We start from the raw sequence: 19,963 nt of genomic DNA on the forward strand, positions 1-19,963 counted from the left end.
AAATACTGCTAGTGTGACGGCAGCCTAAAAAGTATATAACATTATTTAATTGTATTATAAAACATTATGTAAAAGTAAGAGTGTGACCACAATAAAAAAGGAGGGCAACAATGGGGCATTTATTACAAGTGTATTTAGCGCCACAACAAATGATTAGTATAACCATAAAAAAGAATATATGTATGTTATAACATTTTTTTTTTTACAGTTATGTCATTATAATATATAGGCAAATCTAATAGTATCTGGTACTTACCAATAGAAGTACTTATTATGTTAAATATACTGCACTAGTGGAGCATGCTTACTGTATCTTCACTATTCATCACATCTGACACCCCCAGGGCTTGGCTGCAAAAAAATAGCTGGGAGTGGAATATATTGACAAAATAGAGGACAAAACATACCTTCCAAAATGTCTGTGAAAAATAATTGGTAATGCATAAAGTACATGATTCTTTGAAAAACTCACAGAACAAGCTACTTCTATAATATTTAAGTTGATACTTGGAATTATTTTTATAATTTATTCCATGTAATGTAGAACGATTGACAGCGGAGGTAAACAAAATAAATGTTACATAAACCCGAGGCTGAAGAGAGCTTCACATCATGGAGTTGTCATAAGTTCATAACTGCTTAATTAGCATTATTGCCAAGTCTGCTACTTCAATTAGTAGCACGTAGAGAACGTGAAGTTATATCAGTCAGTGAAAGACGAGAAGAAGGGGAGGATGTCCAGGTTCCTGGATGATGATGTCACCCATCAATCAAGTAAGCAGCTGCTAGACTCAAGAGCAAAGTGAGGGCTGTACTGCTAATCCATTTGTTTTGCTTCCATCACATTCTCCAGGCTGGGTGTCATTCTTCCAATATTGAGACACTTTGTCATACATGCTAGGCTCATTCACAAACAGCATAACAAGCCAACGCTGAGGTTGTTTTTTATGTCACAAGTGAGAGTTCCAATTTAAAAAAGTTAAATTACCAGAAATTAAATTCTCCAGTCCTCACTACTTATAACCTTCTAAAACCAAAAGACATGCACCTCAATGAGTACATGTAGGCAGATGATGGGATAATATTTACCCTACCTGTAGTTGCAGGAAGCTTGTAAAGTGCTGCGGAATATGTTGATCTAATATATACAGTTTAGTGTATGTATGTACAGTACAGACCAAAAGTTTGGACACACCTACTCATTTAAAGATTTTTCTGTATTTTCATGACTATGAAAATTGTAAATTCACACTGAAGGCATAAAAACTATGAATTAACACATGTGGAATTATATACTTAACAAAAAAGTGTGAAACAACTGAAATTATGTCTTATATTCTAGGTTCTTCAAAGTAGCCACCTTTTGCTTTGATGACTGCTTTGCACACTCTTGACATTCTCTTGATGTGATGAGCTTCAAGAGGTAGTCACCGGGAATGGTCTTCCAACAATCTTAAAGGAGTTCCCAGAGATGCTTAGCACTTGTTGGCCCTTTTGCCTTCACTCTGCGGTCCAGCTCAACCCAAGCCATCTCGATTGGGTTCAGGTCTGGTGACGGTGGAGGCCAGGTCATCTGGCGTAGCACCCCATCACTCTCCTTCTTGGTCAAATAGCCCTTACACAGCCTGGAGGTGTGTTTGGGGTCATTGTCCTGTTGAAAAATAAATGATGGTCCAACTAAATGCAAACCGGATGGAATAGCATGCCGCTGCAAGATGCTGTGGTAGCCAAGCTGGTTCAGTATGCCTTCCATTTTGAATAAATCCCCAACAGTGTCACCAGCAAAGCACCCCCACACCATCACACCTCATCCTCCATGCTTCACGGTGGGAACCAGGCATGTAGAGTCCATCCGTTCACCTTTTCTGGGTCGCACAAAGACACGGTGGTTGGAACCAAAGATCTCAAATTTGGACTCATCAGACCAAAGCATAGATTTCCACTGGTCTAATGTCTATTCCTTGTGTTCTTTAGCCCAAACAAGTCTCTTCTGCTTGTTGCCTGTCCTTAGCAGTGGTTTCCTAGCAGCTATTTTACCATGAAGGCCTGCTGCACAAAGTCTCCTCTTAACAGTTGTTGTAGAGATGTGTCTGCAGCTAGAACTCTGTCTGGCATTGACCTGGTCTCTAATCTGAGCTGCTGTTAACCTGTGATTTCTGAGGCTGGTGACTCAGATAAACTTATCCTCAGAAGCAGAGGTGACTCTTGGTCTTCCTTTCCTGGGGTGGTCCTCATGTGAGCCAGTTTCTTTGCAGTGCTTGATGGTTTTTGCAACTGCACTTGGGGACACTTTCAAATTTTTCCCAATTTTTCAGACTGACTGACCTTCATTTCTTAAAGTAATGATGGCCACTCGTATTTCTTTACTTAGCTGCTTTTTTCTTGCCATAATACAAATTCTAACAGTCTATTCAGTAGGACTGTCAGCTGTGTATCCACCAGACTTCTGCACAACACAACTGATGGTCCCAACCCCATTTATAAGGCAAGAAATCCCACTTACTAAACTTGACAGGGCACACCTGTGAAGTGAAAACCATTCCTGGTGACTACCTCTTGAAGCTCATCAAGAGAATGCCAAGAGTGTGCAAAGCAGTCATGAAGCAAAAGGTGGCTACTTTGAAGAACTTAGAATATAAGACATAATTTCAGTTGTTTCACACTTTTTTGCTAAGTATATAATTCCACATATGTTAATTAATAGTTTTGATGTCTTCAGTGTGACTTTACAATTTTCATAGTCATGAAAATACAGAAAAATCTTTAAATGAAAAGGTGTGTCCAAACTTTTGGTCTGTACTGTATGTATGTGTGTATGTATGTATGTGTGCGTGTGTGTATGTGTGTGTATGTACTGTATGTGTGTGTATGTGTGTGTATGTGTATCGAGCGACACCCACTCCACACAGCCACGACCACTCTGCATAGCAGGCACAGGCCACATCTCGCTCCATCATATCTAGAATGGAGTTGCTCCTGTGAGGCATGACATCAATGGAAGTGGAGGAGCCTCATGGATAGAGATGTGAGGGGGAAAATGAGAGAAATAAGGTGCTGCTGCAGTATGAGGCTGTGTATATAGAAAAGTGAAGCGCTGCAGGTGGAGGCTGTTTATAAGGCCACATTCACACCTTCAGTATTTGATCAATATTTTACCTCAGTATTTATATGCCAAAACCATGAGTGGGAGAAAAATTCAGAAGTGGTGATGTGTTTGTAATAAACTTTTCCTCTGATTGGTTAACTCCAAGTTTTAGCTTACAAATACTGAGGTAAAAATACTGACCAAATAACGTGTGAACTAGGTCTAAAACAGGAGGAGATGACATACAGGTATATACTATATACAGGAGCAGATGGCACACAGGTACATACTATATACAGGAGGAGATGACATACAGGTATATACTGTATACAGGAGGAGATGACACACAGGTGTATACTATATACAGGAGGAGATGACATACAGGTATATACTGTATACAGGAGGAGATGACACACAGGTGTATACTATATACAGGAGGAGATGACATACAGGTATATACTATATACAGTAGCAGATGACACACAGGTATATACTATATACAGGAGGAGATGACATACAGGTATATACTATATATAGGAGGAGATGACATACAGGTATATACTATATACAGGAGGAGATGACACATAGGTATATACTATATACAGGAGATGACATACAGATATATATTATATACAGGGGAGATGACATATATGTTTATACTGAGGGGAAAATGACAGGTGTGAGGTCAAAATGACAGGTGTTAGGGGGCAAAATGAGAGGAGTGTGGGGGAAAATGAGAGGAGTGAGGGGAAAAATGAGAGGAGTGAGGGGGAAAATGAGAGGAGTGAGGGGGAAAATGAGAGGAGTGAGGGGGAAAATGAGAGCTGTGAGGGGGAAATTGAGAGATGTGAGGGAGGAAAATGAGAGGCGTGATGGGAAAATGAGAGAAGTGAGGTGCTATAACTAACCTCAGTTAGTTACTATGGGCAATGCCAGGCTCTTCAGCTAGTGCAATATAAAATAAAATTATTATTATTAAAGCTCCAAAGTAACAATGGCAAGTGCAGACATATCATTGGTGTGACCTGTGCAGACGAACAGGTGCCCAGGACATAAGGGGGTCACTTCCAACTCCAAAGAAAAGAGGATTTGTGCATTATGATGAGCTGTTAGACTGCAGAGGGCCCATAGACTGTTCTGCCACAGGGGCCCCTTCTGTCTGTGTCCACCAAATAATGGCTAGATCAATAATTCAAAGTATTTCTGTGCAGATGCATGTTACTTCTGATAATGGAGGAAAAAAAAGGTCTTTGTTTCAGCTCCTTAGATAAAATCTTAAAAATTTATTTCATCAATTAAAAATGACAAAAGGCATGCTCCAAGACCGCTCCAAAGCTTTGATAAAGATCGCTCTTGTGATCGAAACGCGTCACCTGCTGTTTCTGTGTGCACATGGTGCGTTCTTGGAGCATGCCTTTTGTCATTTTTAATTGATGAAATACATTTTGAAGATTTTATCTAAGGAGCTGGAACAAAGACCTTTTTTTTTCTCTGCTACATATTATCTCATCAGGAGGGAGTTCCCGTGCACCTGGAAGGTGGTGAGCTGGCTTTATTTTCTTGCTGACTTCATACTTCTGATAATACCAGAACCTGCTTATCTCCTGATTTGAGAATGTTTATGAAAGCCCAATATATTATTTTTTTCAAACTACTGACCATGGAAATAAAAGGATAGACAGTGAAATATTTATAAATACTGTCAAATTTCTAGATGTGTAATCGTTAACTAGACAGATTTATAATGTACCAGTTTATCATAGAGGCTCATGCTAGTTGATAAATCTGGACTGAGTCTGTTACTCTAAGTTTACACCACCTACTAGTTGGCTTATTTTGTGCAAGAAACCTGCTCCAAAATTTGGATGCATTTTTTTTACAGTATCACAGTTTAGGACACACCCCTTCCTACTAAACCACTCCCATTTTCAGAGAAGCCACACCTCCTCAGGTGAGCAGAAAGTGCATAAAACACATCATAATGCATATAAGCCATAAAAGACCAGTTTGCTCTGCAGATTCTCATGCATAATAACTCTCCCGCAATGTCTGTACCGGAGGCATAAAGCACGAACCCGTATTGTATAAACATAATTTCTGAGAGTACACATGTTCTTGAACAGAATGACACTGATAAATCTAGCAATCTAAGAGTTTTCTGTTGGGTTGTACAATAAAATGCCAATAGTCTACCGGTATGAGTCATTTGCAGTTAGCAGTTTCACAAATGCTTATTTTTAGAAGAACTCTTAGCCCACTCAACAAACATATAGGACTGAACCTTAATCTCAGGCACCTCCAAAGGTCTTTTTTGAAAAACAGTCAAGATAAAACTATGTGTCTGTATGTAAATTAAAGGGGTTGGCCACCTTTGAGGACAGTTTTTCATACTTAGTTAAATTTATGCAATTGGTGTTTAAAAATAAAAAAAGATTAAAAAAAAATGTTTGCAATTGGGTTTCATTAACATTTTTCACTGTTTGCCTCCTATACCTGCTGTATTACACAGTCTATTGCTGGCTGCAGAATGAGCTAACGGAGTTTCACACATTTTCTTTATTTTATCAGATGTGTTGGATACATGACTGTGGCACTTACTACTATACAGGTATGACAAGTTCTCCTCCTGCTCTTGCTAGTGCAGCTTTCCTCCTCGCAGACAGCGCAGCTGCATACAATGTCTGCTGGTGGAGGAGCATGTGATCAGACCTGTCCATCAACCTCCTGCAGTAGGAAAGCAGCTTTGTCATGAGAGGTTTTCAATTGGACAAGACTGATGGATAGGTCTGGTCACATGTTCAGCCTCCAACAGCCATTTCATGGACTGGAGATCGGTGAAGTCTGTGAGGAGGAAACCTGCACTAAGAGGAGCAGAAGAATACACGCACAGGTGCTTCTCATAAAATTAGAATATCATCAAAAAGTTAATTTATTTCAGTTCTTCAATACAAAAAGTGAAACTCATATATTATATAGAGTCATTACAAATAAAGTGATCTATTTCAAGTGTTTATTTCTGTTAATGTTGATGATTATGGCTTACAGCCAATGAAAACCCAAAAGTCATTATCTCAGTAAATTTGAATACTTAAAAAAAAGCATCTGCAAATTCTTCCTAATCATAGAAAAAGGTCCCTTAGACTTTTTCAGTAGGCTCCAGAATCATGGGGAAGACTGCTGACTTGACAGATGTCCAGAAGACGGTCATTTACACACTGTACAAGGAAACCAAATTTTGCATTTCATTTGGAAATCAAGGTCCCAGAGTTTGAAGGAAGAATGAAGAGGCACACAGTCCAAGCTGCTTGAGTTCTAGTGTGTAGTTTCCACAATCAGTGATGGTTTGGGGAGTCATGTCATCTGCTGGTGCAGGTCCACTGTTTTTTATTAAGACCAAAGTCAGCACAGCCATCTACGAGGAAATTTAGAGCACTTCATGCTTCCCTCTGCCGACAAGCTTTTTGGAGATGGAAATTTCATTCTCCAGCAGGACTTTACACCTGTCCACACTGCCAAAAGTACCAATACCTGGTTTAAAAACAACAGTATCACTGTGCTTGATTGGCCATCAAACCTGGGCTTCCATAACACCTCAGCAGCAGTGCCACAGGCTGATCGCTTCCATGCTATGCCGCATTGATGCAGTAATTGTAGCAAAAGGAGCCCCGACCAAGTATTGAGTGCATTTACTGAACATACATTTCAGTTGGCAGACATTTCGGATTTTAAAATAATTTTTCAATCAGGTGTTATAAAGTATTCTAATTTACTGAGATAATGACTTTTGAGTTTTCATTGTCTGCAAGCCATAATCATTAACATTAACAGAAATCGACAATTGAAATAGATCGCTCTGTTTGTAATGACTCTATATAATATTTGAGATTCACTTTTTGTATTGAAGAACTGACATAAATTATATATTGATATTCTAATTTTGTGAGAAGCACCTGTATATATTTGAAAGTGCCACAAAGTGATGACCCCGACACATCTGATAAAATAAAGAAAAAGTGGCCTACCGCTTTCCTGTAAACATCTATTGTTTGGCTGCAGGCAAAAGTCTTAAAAATAAAGATGAAATTTGATGTCATATTTGTGTTAATCTTTTTACTTATGCAATAGTCAAGCTGTATTTACTGCATGTAGCTAGATTGCTCCCATTGTATTGTGTTTTTATAAAATTAAGAGCAAACAACTTAATTTTAAAGGGAGTCTATCAGCACAAATGTTGTTCAACTCAAATACAAAACTTGCCCAAGTTGCCTTGTGTTGAGGTGAATCGGTTCAGGGATAATGCGGGGTCAAACTACGATAAGGAAAGAAAGGGTGTAAAGCTGTAGTAGCATCGTACGCAGTGAAGAAGCAGTGACCCACAAATTCAAACACAAAAGTCTCTTTTAATGTGTTTCTTCACAGCATTAAAGTCCGATTCACATACCGTATATACTCGAGTATAAGCCGAGATTTTCAGCCCAAATTTTTGGGCTGAAAGTGCCCCTCTCGGCTTATACTCGAGTCATGATCGGTGGTGGGGTCGGCGGGTGAGCACTGTCATATACTTACCTGCTTCCGGGGCTCCTGGCGCTCCCCCTGCCCGTCCCACGGTCTCCGGGTGCCGCAGCCTCTTCCCCTGAGCGGTCACGTGGGACCGCTCATTAGAGAAATGAATAGGCTGCTCCACCTCCCATAGGGGCGGAGCCGCCTATTCATTCCTCTAATGACGGTGCCGGTGACCGCTCAGGGGAAGAGGCTGCGGCACCGAAGACCAGCTGTCCGGGGGAAGGAGCGAGACGCCGGGAGCAGGTAAGTATCGCATATTCACCTGTCCTCGTTCCACACGCCGTGCATCGCGCCATCTTCCCGGCGTCTCTCCGCTCTGACTCTGCAGGTCAGAGGGCGTGATGACGCATATAGTGTGCGCGCCGCCCTCTGCCTGATCAGTCAGTGCGGAGAGACGCCGGGAAGATGGCGCCGGGGAGCTGCAAGCAAGAGAGGTGAGTATGTGTTTTTTTTTTTTTTATTGCAGCAGCAGCAATGGCACAACTTTATGTGGAGCATCTATGGGGCAACGGTGCGGAGCACTATATGGCACAGCTATGGGGCAACGGTGCAGAGCACTATATGGCAGAGCTATGGGGCAACGGTGCAGAGCACTATATGGCAGAGCTATGGGGCAACGGTGCAGAGCACTATATGGCAGAGCTATGGGGCAACGGTGCAGAGCACTATATGGCACAGCTATGGGGCAATGGTGCAGAGCACTATATATATGGCACAGCTATGGGGCAACGGTGCAGAGCACTATATGGCAGAGCTATGGGGCAACGGTGCAGAGCACTATATGGCACAGCTATGGGGCAATGGTGCAGAGCACTATATGGCACAGCTATGGGGCAACGGTGCAGAGCACTATATGGCAGAGCTATGGGGCAACAGTGCAGAGCACTATATGGCACAGCTATGGGGCAACGGTGCAGAGCATTATATGGCACAGCTATGGGGCAATGGTGCAGAGCACTATATGGCACAGCTATGGGGCAACGGTGCAGAGCACTATATGGCACAGCTATGGGGCAACGGTGCAGAGCATTATATATATGGCACAGCTATGGGGCAACGGTGCAGAGCATTATATATATGGCACAGCTATGGGGCAACGGTGCAGAGCATTATATATATGGCACAGCTATCTATGGGGCAACGGTGCAGAGCATTGTATATATGGCACAGCTTTATGCGGAGTATCTATGGGGCAACGGTGCAGAGTATTGTATATGGCACAGCTTTCTATGGAGCATCTATGGGGCCATAATGAACGGTGCAGAGCATTATACATGGCACAGCTTTATGTGGAGCATCTATGGGGCCATAATGAATGGTATGGAGTATCTATTTTAAATTTTGAAATTCACCGGTACCTGCTGCATTTTCCACCCTAGGCTTATACTCGAGTCAATAAGTTTTCCCAGTTTTTTGTGGCAAAATTAGGGGGGTCGGCTTATACTCGGGTCGGATTATACTCGAGTATATACGGTAAATGCCTATAACTTCAGTGGATATTATCAGTGACCAGTTTACACCAGTTCAAAGCAATACATATCACATGGCTTTAGATTTGCGGTCCCTAAACAGGCCAGACTTCCCTTGTCCAGTTTCCCTGGGCGACCGCACGCCATCTCACAGTCTCTATACATCTCCATACACACAGCCTCATATGTTGCAGACACTACGCACGCCAGCCCTCCTCTGACTAGTTCTCGTGGGTGTCCTGCATCGCTGTATCACAGTCTCTTTAGAGACTCTTTACTCACACAGTCGTACACAGTTCAGGATATCCTCCGGATAGCAGCCGGGCACCATATCCACCTGTTTGCAATCGTTGCACATGCTAGTCCTCTTTCGGGCACAGGACATCCACCTCCGGGCACAGGACTGTCCACATCCGAGACCAGTACCATGGACGACTTGCATCTCTGTGTACGCTGCGGGTGCCAGGCTATTCAGCTGCCCTGGGTGCTGGCTCTGCTGGCCTCCATGCACTCTGCAGACCAGCACACACCAGACTGACACTGACGTGCACCTGACACACCTGGCCTCACCTGGCCAGACACCTGACACCCCCATACCCCTTACTGCAGGGTTTTTAAACACACACAAATCTGTGGCCTTCAGCCACATGGAAAACCCGGACCGGAATACCGTGACTCTCATGCACACCTATGGACTTCATCCGTCTGCATGCACATTCTGGGGGAGAACAAACAGTGCCCCCTAGCTGTATCAGAGGCCACAGCCTCACAAGGGGTATTTATTATGTATAATTTTACTGTGTTGCGTCAGAATATATGCAGTACCCCTTTTCCTTTACATCTATATGTATAAATAAATGAATATATCAGACAGAGTGCTTAATAATACATCTAAAATTAGATATTCTCTAATATGGGCTTGAGAACCATTAAGATATTAGTTAAAAAAACCCTGAGGTTCGTAAGGATTGTGGCAACGTTATTGCTTTGTACCTGCGGTGCAAGTAGCTGCATCAATTAGAACAATTTGTGGATCCCAAGATTGTTCTAATTATCCCTGAACCGATTCACCTCAGCACAAGGCAACTTGGGCATCTTTTTCACTCAACAGGTAATTAACATCAATAGTAGTTATTTAATGTAATGTTGTTCATAGCGCAGGTACACATGTCTGGTTTATTGTATGAACACATTTTCAAATGGTGGGTGCCACAAGAAAAATGAAGTGAGAGAGAAATACTAATAAAATCAATAAATGTATTCAGAACTTATTCTAAAAGTGTATAACACATGATATAAAATTAGACAAAGAAGGGGGGAACGGAAACCTCCAAAAACCAGGGGAGGCCCACCGCAGCACTATGGCCCATCGAGAAATCCAAAAAAGCTAGATTAATATACCACAAGGCTATATTTATATTCAGAATTCATAAAGCTTATAAGATTTAGGCACAAAAAAAGGGTGCACAGCGCACAGAACTATATGTCAGAAAGTAGTATGTTAAGAAGAGTGCGTATGATAACCAACCAGATATACCCAGTGTACTAGCATCAATGTGCTGTGAAACACTTGGGAAGTGAAAGTGTCACTATATGCACTGATTAGATATGTCATTGGAGCAGATCTTAATTCTTAAACGGGGTAAATTACCTGTAATTATAAGTGTCAGGGATCTGTGCGCCCAGGTCAGAGTGATGTGGAGGCCTCCCGTGCCCAACAAGCGCCGTTTCACATATAGCTTCTTCCAAATGGGGCGTGGATCCCTGACACTTATAATTACAGGTAATTTACCCCGTATAAGAATTAAGATCTGCTCCAATGACATATCTAATCAGTGCATATAGTGACACTTCCCAAGTGTTTCACAGCACATTGATGCTAGTACACTGGGTATATCTGGTTGGTTATCATACGCACTCTTCTTAACATACTACTTTCTGACATATAGTTCTGTGCGCTGTGCACCCTTTTTTGTGCCTAAATCTTATAAGCTTTATGAATTCTGAATATAAATATAGCCTTGTGGTATATTAATCTAGCTTTTTTGGATTTCTTTTTGTGCCATAGTGCTGTGGTGTGCCTCCCCTGGTTTTTGGAGGTTTCCGTTCCCCCCTTCTTTGTCTAATTTTATATCATGTGTTATACACTTTTAGAATAAGTTCTGAATACATTTATTGATTTTATTAGTATTTCTCTCTCACTTCATTTTACTTGTGGCACCCACCATTTGAAAATGTGTTCATACCTTATGTCGAAGTGACCTTAGCCATTGCTAAATACAGGACTATGGGAATAATGTCTGGTTTATTGTAGTTTTTATTCCCTACGTGATATAGGGCTTTTACCTGCAGCTGACCTCAAACATTTTGCAATAGCCTTACAGTCTTCAAATACAAAACTTGCTTTAATGCTTTAATTTCATTTAGTGTTCCAAAGATGCACCGAGCGCCTGTACTTGGCTTGAACAGTTATTTTGCGCTGACAGAGACCCTTTAGCAGTCCAAGAAAAAAACATCTTTCAGTAAAGAAAACCTACAGCAAATGATCAAAAACAAACTTCCCTATGTGCCTATGTACCACTGTAGCTAAGACTCAAAATGCAAGTTACCTCACCTAATCATAAGTTTAACACCACAGAATGTCCACAGGTCACATTTCACATAGCAGCTCCATGTGACATCACCGTCTCTGACACCTTCAGCTGAGTTGACTGAAATCCATTGTAAGACCCAGATCGGAGTAATGGCATAATGGCAGGTCTCCCTACCAACCCCAGCCTACTAGAATGGTGCCACATGCCTGCTTACAGACTAGTCCAGAGTTAGTGAGGCACACTGTTATGCCGCACTTCACCACAAACCAGCTTCAACGTCACAGCCCTGATCAGCAAGTCTCTCTACTTGCTCAGCGGTTCCGCAGCCTATTTCTTCTACTACTGGCGCTCTGGATCTACCGCTCGGGATCACCAACAGTCCCACAAAGCTCAGTCCTGTTTAGGCCCATTACCTTTTGGCATTGCAAGCTTGGGGGTTCATGACTTGGTGTCCTATCTGGAAGGCCACTATGACTAGTCAGTTACTTCTCCTCAGTATCTTGCTACCCTTGTCCTTAGGTCTCCTCTTACTGCAGATCACCCCATGGCAGCACTGCTCATGTTACACTCTAAACTCTAAAGGTACCGTCACATTAAGCGACGCTGCAGCGATAGCGACAGCGATGCCGATCGCTGCAGCGTCGCTGTTTGGTCGCTGGGGAGCTGTCACACAGACCGCTCTCCAGCGACCAACGATGCCGAGGTCCCCGGGTAACCAGGGTAAGCATCGGGTTGCTAAGCGCAGGGCCGTGCTTAGTAACCCGATGTTTACCCTGGTTACCAGCGTAAAAGTTAAAAAAACAAACAGCACATACTCACCTTCGCGTCCCCCAGCCTCTGCTTCCTGACACTGACTGAGCTCCGGCCCTAACAGCACAGCGGTGACGTCACCGCTGTGCTTTCACTTTCAGTTTAGGGCCGGCGCTCAGTCAGTGTCAGGAAGCAGAGGCTGGGGGACGCGCTGGTGAGTATGTGCTGTTTGTTTTTTTAACTTTTACGCTGGTAACCAGGGTAAACATCGGGTTACTAAGCGCGGCCCTGCGCTTAGTAACCCGATGTTTACCCTGGTTACCAGTGTAAAATATCGCTGGTATCCTTGCTTTTGCTGTCAAACACGGCGATACACGGCGACCTAGCGACCAAATAAAGTGCAGACCTTCTAGCAGCGACCAGCAATTTCACAGCGGGATCCAGATCGCTGCTGCGTGTCAAATACAGCGATATCGCTATCCAGGTCGCTGCAACGTCACGGATCGCTGGCGATATCGCCTAGTGTGACGGTACCTTAAGTCAGGAAGCAGTCACTTGCCCTAATACTATGCCCTCCCACTGTGGGTCAGTCTCAAACATCAACTATTTCCTATCTTACTCTATCGCCACTACCTATACTACAGTCAACTACCTATTCCTATACTACCTATCTTATACACTATGTCCTATGCTATAATACCTTACATTATCACGTCCGACACTGCACATTACTTATAACACTACTACACACTTGACGTAACCACTTCACATTATATACAAAGATGCATGACATAATACACATTAAGTGATTGCTGTCTTTAGGGGTAGGAACGTTGCAGCACTGTGCACCATCCTTACACTAGCATCAGCTTTTGTTTGCTTGATTGATAGCGAACTGTCAGATTTCCTTGCCTGGCACCTGATGTCATATAGAGAGTAAGCTATCAATCAAGATCTAGAAGCTGATGCTAGGTGGGAAACAACCTCAGGAGACAGAGGCTTAATGCCTCATTTTCATATTAATTAAAATGCTGATTTCACATGTTTGCAGCAACATATAATAGATAGAAAGGCGTTTTTGGTTTTAGCTTTCAAAGTCTGGCATGCCCTCATATGCGTTTTTTTTATTGGGGGGGGGGAGGGGGGGCGATCTTACTGACAGGTTCCCTTTAAAGATATTTAGGAAGTTATTTAGAATGACTTTTTTAATGCATTTTCTATTTTCAGACAGTCCCTTTAAGCTTGCCTTTAGGCCAAGTGACACTTTCAATTGGCCTCAGTTCACTGGTCATTGGAGACTAATATTTTAATGAAGAGATTAGCATCAATGTCAGATGAGATCTAAACTTTCAGAAGTGTGAGGTAACACCCTGTTTTTGTAAAGCCAGTCAGTGTGTAGAAGTTCCGTCCTTACAGATGGGTAGTTAGGGGCTTTTTGCTATATAGATGATCATTACTGATTGGAATATTGTGCAAGATGTCATAAACAAGAGAATTGGGAACTTCTTAAATATGGTGGATGTTTAAATATTGGAACAAAAAAAGAATATGAACCTTTGTTGCAAATATAGAAGGAAGACTAGCCTTGTAACCGAGGTGGCTGGGTAGCTGACTATTAAGAGGCACAACAAAGACTATCTAACATTCACGGCATTTTCTTATTATTCAGACTAAAGAACTAAAAGTAAATAAGTTCCAACACCCTGAATACTTCCAAACAGTATCACTCGCAGCTCACTTACCAGAGAATACAACTGCATAATAACTACAGTCTATAGGTGAGATATTACTCATATTACTCAGTATTCAAATCATAGGGCCCAACACACAGTATTGCCCTGAGCAAGGTACCTGATGAATATAAATGTCCATAAAATTATAACGACTGCGTATCAATATCCACAGGGCAGTAAAAGAAGCACCCATACAAATATACAAGGAGAACAGGGACTTCAGTGACACCGATTCAGGGTCATATTTCTAAAAGTCAATATTGACCCTGTAAAGGGGTCATGACTTAAAGGGACTCTGTCAGGGCTGTCCCACACGTCCAGATAATTCCGGTACCGGAATAAATCGGTACCGGAGTTATCCGTGTCCGTGTGCCTGGGAACTCACGGAGGCCATACTTGCGGCACACGTGTGCCGCCCGTATGGCGAGTGGGTACCACACGGAGCGTGTGGTACCCACTCTGCATGGTGCTGAAGCTGCTGAAGCTGCGATTCATATCCTCTCTGCAGTAGCGTTTGCTGCAGAGAAAATATGAAGAATAGTGTTAAAAATAAAGATTTAGGTGTCCAAAGCCCCCCCACCCCCTGTGCGCGCCCCCGCTGGTCAGAAAATACTTACCTGGGTCCCCCGTCGGCTGTCGCTCCTTCCTGGTCTGGCCGCGGCTTCTCCTGCATGCGGTCACATGGGGCCGATCATTTACAGTCATGAATATGTGGCTCCACCCCCCATAGGGGCGGAGCCGACTATTCATGATTGTAAATGATCGGCCCCACGTGACCGCATACAGTAGGAGGCGCGGCCAGACCAGGAAGGAGCGAGGGAGCGGGTAAGTATTTTCTGACCAGCGGGGGGGCGCACAGGGGGTGGGGGGGCGGCGGACACATGGATCTTTATTTTTAACACTATTCTTCATATTTTCTCTATAGCAAACGCTGCTACAGGGAAGATATGAATACCGGCTTCAGCACCATGTGGGGGGGACAGCGCTTACTGTAGCGCTGTCTCCGGCACGCACACGGACCCCAGACGGACAATGTCCGTGTGAGGTCCGTGTTTTACGCGGACCCATTGACTCTATTGGGTCCGTGTAAAACGTGCGCTCCCACGAACACTGACATGTCTCCGTGTTTGGCACACGGAGACACGGTCCGCAAAAAATCAATGACATCTGAACAGATGCATTGATTTTTATGTGTCTACGTGTGTCAGTGTCTCCGGTACGTGAGGAAACTGTCACCTCACGTACCGGAGCCACTGACGTGTGAAACCGGCCTCACCTGAATTTGGAGGGAACAATTTTCAGCCATAGGGGCGGGGTTTTCGGGTGTTTGATTCACCCTTTCCTTACCCGCTGGCTGCATGCTGGCTGCAATATTGGATTGAAGTTCATTCTCCGTCCACCATAGTACACGCCTGCGTAAGGCAAGATTGCCTTGTGCAGGCATGTACTACGGAGGACAGAGAATGAACTTCAATCCAATATTGCAGCCAGCATGCAGCCAGCGGGTAAGGAAAGGGTGAATCAAACACCCGAAAACCCCGCCCCTATGGCTGAAAATTGATCCCTCCAAATTCAGGTGACAGAGTCCCTTTAAGGTACCGTTACACTAAAGCAACGCTCCAGCGATATAGACAACGATCCGACCTAAACTAGATCACTGGAGCGTCGCTGTTAGGTCGCTGTAGAGACGTCAAACACAGCAACTCCAGAATGATGCAGGAGCGATCCAGTGACGTAACGGCGACTCACTTATCGTTCACGCTCCATGTAAAAACATTGCTGACATCGTTGCTTTTGCTGTCAAACATGACGATACACGCCGATCTAGCGACCAAATAAAGTTCTGGACTTCTAGCTCCGACCAGTAGGGTTGAGCGAAACGGGTCGTTCATTTTCAAAAGTCGCCGACTTTTGGCTAAGTCGGCGTCTCATGAAACCCGATCCGACCCCTGTGCTTGTCGGCCATGCGGTACGCGACTTTCGCGCCAGAGTCGCGTTTCAATGACGCGAAAAGCGCCATTTCTCAGCCAATGAAGGTGAACGCAGAGTGTGGGCAGCGTGATGACATAGGTCCTGGTCCCCACCATCTTAGAGAAGGGCATTGCAGTGATTGGCTTGCTGTCTGCGGCGTCACAGGGGCTATAAAGGGGCGTTCCCGCCGACCGCCATGTTACTGCTGCTGCTCTGAGCTTAGGGAGAGGTTGCTGCCGCTTCGTCAGAAGCAGGGAGAGCGTTAGGCAGGGTCCACTAACCACCAAACCGCTTGTGCTGTAGCGATTTCCACTGTCCAACACCACCTTCGGTGTGCAGGGACAGTGAAAGCAATTTTTTTTTTTTTTTCCCTCAGCGCTGTAGCTCATTGGGCTGCCCTAGAAGGCTCCCTGATAGCTGTATTGCTGTGTGTACGCCACTGTGGAAACCAACTGCTTTTTTCAAAGCACATATCCTCTTGTTCCTTCCTTTCTGCACAGCTATCTTTTTTGTTTGTCCACACTTTTTATTTAATTTGTGCATCAGTCCACTCCTATTGCTGCCTGCCATACCTGGCTGAGATTACTGCAGGGAGATAGTAATTGTAGGACAGTCCCTGTTTTTTTTTTTTTTTTTTGTGGGAGATTAAGATTGGCATTTCTGCTACAGTGCCATCCCTGTGTGTGCCATCTCTCACTGAGTGGGCCATAGAAAGCCTATTTATTTTTGTCCTTGATTTGTGTTCTAAAATCTACCTCAACACAAAAACACTACATCAATCAGTGGGAGAAAAATATTGGCCTCAGTCAGGGCTTGTGTGCCACTCCTGTGCGTGTCATCTCTCATTCAGTGGGCCTTAGAAGGCTTTTTTTTTTTTTTTTTTTTTTTTTTAATATTATTTGGTTTCTAAAGTCTCCCTGAAAAAAAAAAAAAAAAAAACTTAAAAAAACAGTGGGAGAGTAATATTGCCCTTTCAGCTTGTGCGCCAGTCTTGACTCCTGGGTGTGCCACCTCTCTCTCTCTAATTGTGGGCCATAGAAAGCCTATTTATTTTTTTCCTTCATTTGTGTTTTAAAATCTACCTCAACACAAAAACACTACATCAATCAGTGGGAGAAAAATATTGGCCTCAGTCAGGGCTTGTGTGCCACTCCTGTGCGTGTCATCTCTCATTCAGTGGGCCTTAGAAGGCTTTTTTTTTTTGTTTTTTTTTAATATTATTTGGTTTCTAAAGTCTCCCTGAAAATAAAAAAAAAAAAACTTAAAAAAACAGTGGGAGAGTAATATTGCCCTTTCAGCTTGTGCGCCAGTCTTGACTCCTGGGTGTGCCACCTCTCTCTCTCTAATTGTGGGCCATAGAAAGCCTATTTATTTTTTTCCTTGATTTGGGTTTTAAAATCTACCTTAATAAAAAAACACTACATCAATCAGTGGGAGAAAAATATTGGCCTCAGTCAGGGCTTGTGTGCCACTCCTGTGCGTGTCATCTCTCATTCAGTGGGCCATAGAAAGCCTTTTTTTTTATTTTATTTAATTATTTGGTTTCTAAAGTCTCCCTGAAAAAATAAAACATAAAAAAAAAACAGTGGGAGATTAATATTGCCCTTTCAGCTTGTGCGCCAGTCTTGACTCCTGGGTGTGCCACCTCTCTCTCTCTAATTGTGGGCCATAGAAAGCCTATTTATTTTTTTCCTTGATTTGGGTTTTAAAATCTACCTTAATAAAAAAACACTACATCAATCAGTGGGAGAAAAATATTGGCCTCAGTCAGGGCTTGTGTGCCACTCCTGTGCGTGTCATCTCTCATTCAGTGGGCCATAGAAAGCCTTTTTTTTTATTTTATTTAATTATTTGGTTTCTAAAGTCTCCCTGAAAAAATAAAACATAAAAAAAAAACAGTGGGAGATTAATATTGCCCTTTCAGCTTGTGCGCCAGTCTTGACTCCTGGGTGTGCCACCTCTCTCTCTCTAATTGTGGGCCATAGAAAGCCTATTTATTTTTTTCCTTGATTTGGGTTTTAAAATCTACCTTAATAAAAAAACACTACATCAATCAGTGGGAGAAAAATATTGGCCTCAGTCAGGGCTTGTGTGCCACTCCTGTGCGTGTCATCTCTCATTCAGTGGGCCATAGAAAGCCTTTTTTTTTATTTTATTTAATTATTTGGTTTCTAAAGTCTCCCTGAAAAAATAAAACATAAAAAAAAAACAGTGGGAGATTAATATTGCCCTTTCAGCTTGTGCGCCAGTCTTGACTCCTGGGTGTGCCACCTCTCTCTCTCTAATTGTGGGCCATAGAAAGCCTATTTATTTTTTTCCTTGATTTGGGTTTTAAAATCTACCTTAATAAAAAAACACTACATCAATCAGTGGGAGAAAAATATTGGCCTCAGTCAGGGCTTGTGTGCCACTCCTGTGCGTGTCATCTCTCATTCAGTGGGCCATAGAAAGCCTTTTTTTTTATTTTATTTAATTATTTGGTTTCTAAAGTCTCCCTGAAAAAATAAAACATAAAAAAAAAACAGTGGGAGATTAATATTGCCCTTTCAGCTTGTGCGCCAGTCTTGACTCCTGGGTGTGCCACCTCTCTCTCTCTAATTGTGGGCCATAGAAAGCCTATTTATTTTTTTCCTTCATTTGTGTTTTAAAATCTACCTCAACACAAAAACACTACATCAATCAGTGGGAGAAAAATATTGGCCTCAGTCAGGGCTTGTGTGCCACTCCTGTGCGTGTCATCTCTCATTCAGTGGGCCTTAGAAGGCTTTTTTTTTTTGTTTTTTTTTAATATTATTTGGTTTCTAAAGTCTCCCTGAAAAAAAAAAAAAATAAATTAGGTGGGAGATTAATATTGACATTAGTGCTTGAGTGACAGTCCTGCTTGTGTGTCATCTCTGTGATTTGGTGCCACAGATAACAGAGTGTGTAACATTGTGCCTGATTTTCCTTGTGGTCTCACCAACCTGTTAAGGGATATTGAAATCATACTGAAGTTATAGCTCACCGTGTAAGTTGTTTGACAGCAACAAATAAAGTTACTTTGGTTAAGATTTTAAAACAATGAGGAAGTCTGGTGCAAGAGGTCGTCGTGGGCGTTCATTGTCAGCTGGTAATGATGGTAGTGGTAGTGGAGCATCAGGTGGTCGTGGGGATAAAAATATTCCACCTAAGTCTGGAGCTGTGGAGCCAGTTTCGTCGTCAGGCTACACAAGGCCTCGAACGCTCTCTTTTCTGGGAGTAGGAAAACCGCTTTTAAAGGCGGAGCAGCAACAGCAAGTTTTGGCTTACATTGCAGACTCAGCCTCTAGCTCTTTTGCCTCCTCTTCAGAAACTGGTAAATGTAAAAGCAGCGCGTCGCTTGTGGATGTTCACGGTCAGGGACAAGTCGCTTCCTTGTCCTCCTCAGCAAAAACTACAACAAGAGAGAAGGATGCAGCAGGCGACACAACGGGTCACTCCATGGAGCTCTTTACACATACCGTCCCTGGCTTAGAAAGTGAAACATTTAACAGGCCATGCCCATTACAAGTACATTCTGACATGGAGTGCACTGATGCACAGCCACAGCCAGAGTACTATGCTGCTCCTTTGACTCAGACCACCACATTGCCCTCTCAGGGTACAGATCCACAATCAGACCCTGATGAGACTATGTTGCCCCGTCACGAACGCTATACCACCGACCGACACAGTGACACAGACGAAGTTGCACACGAGCTCGAAGAGGAGGTAATAGATGACCCAGTTATTGACCCCGATTGGCAGCCATTGGGGGAACAGGGTGCAGGCGGCAGTAGT

Source organism: Ranitomeya variabilis, chromosome 2 (genome assembly GCF_051348905.1).
Source record: "Ranitomeya variabilis isolate aRanVar5 chromosome 2, aRanVar5.hap1, whole genome shotgun sequence".
Taxonomy (NCBI): Eukaryota; Metazoa; Chordata; class Amphibia; order Anura; family Dendrobatidae; genus Ranitomeya; species Ranitomeya variabilis.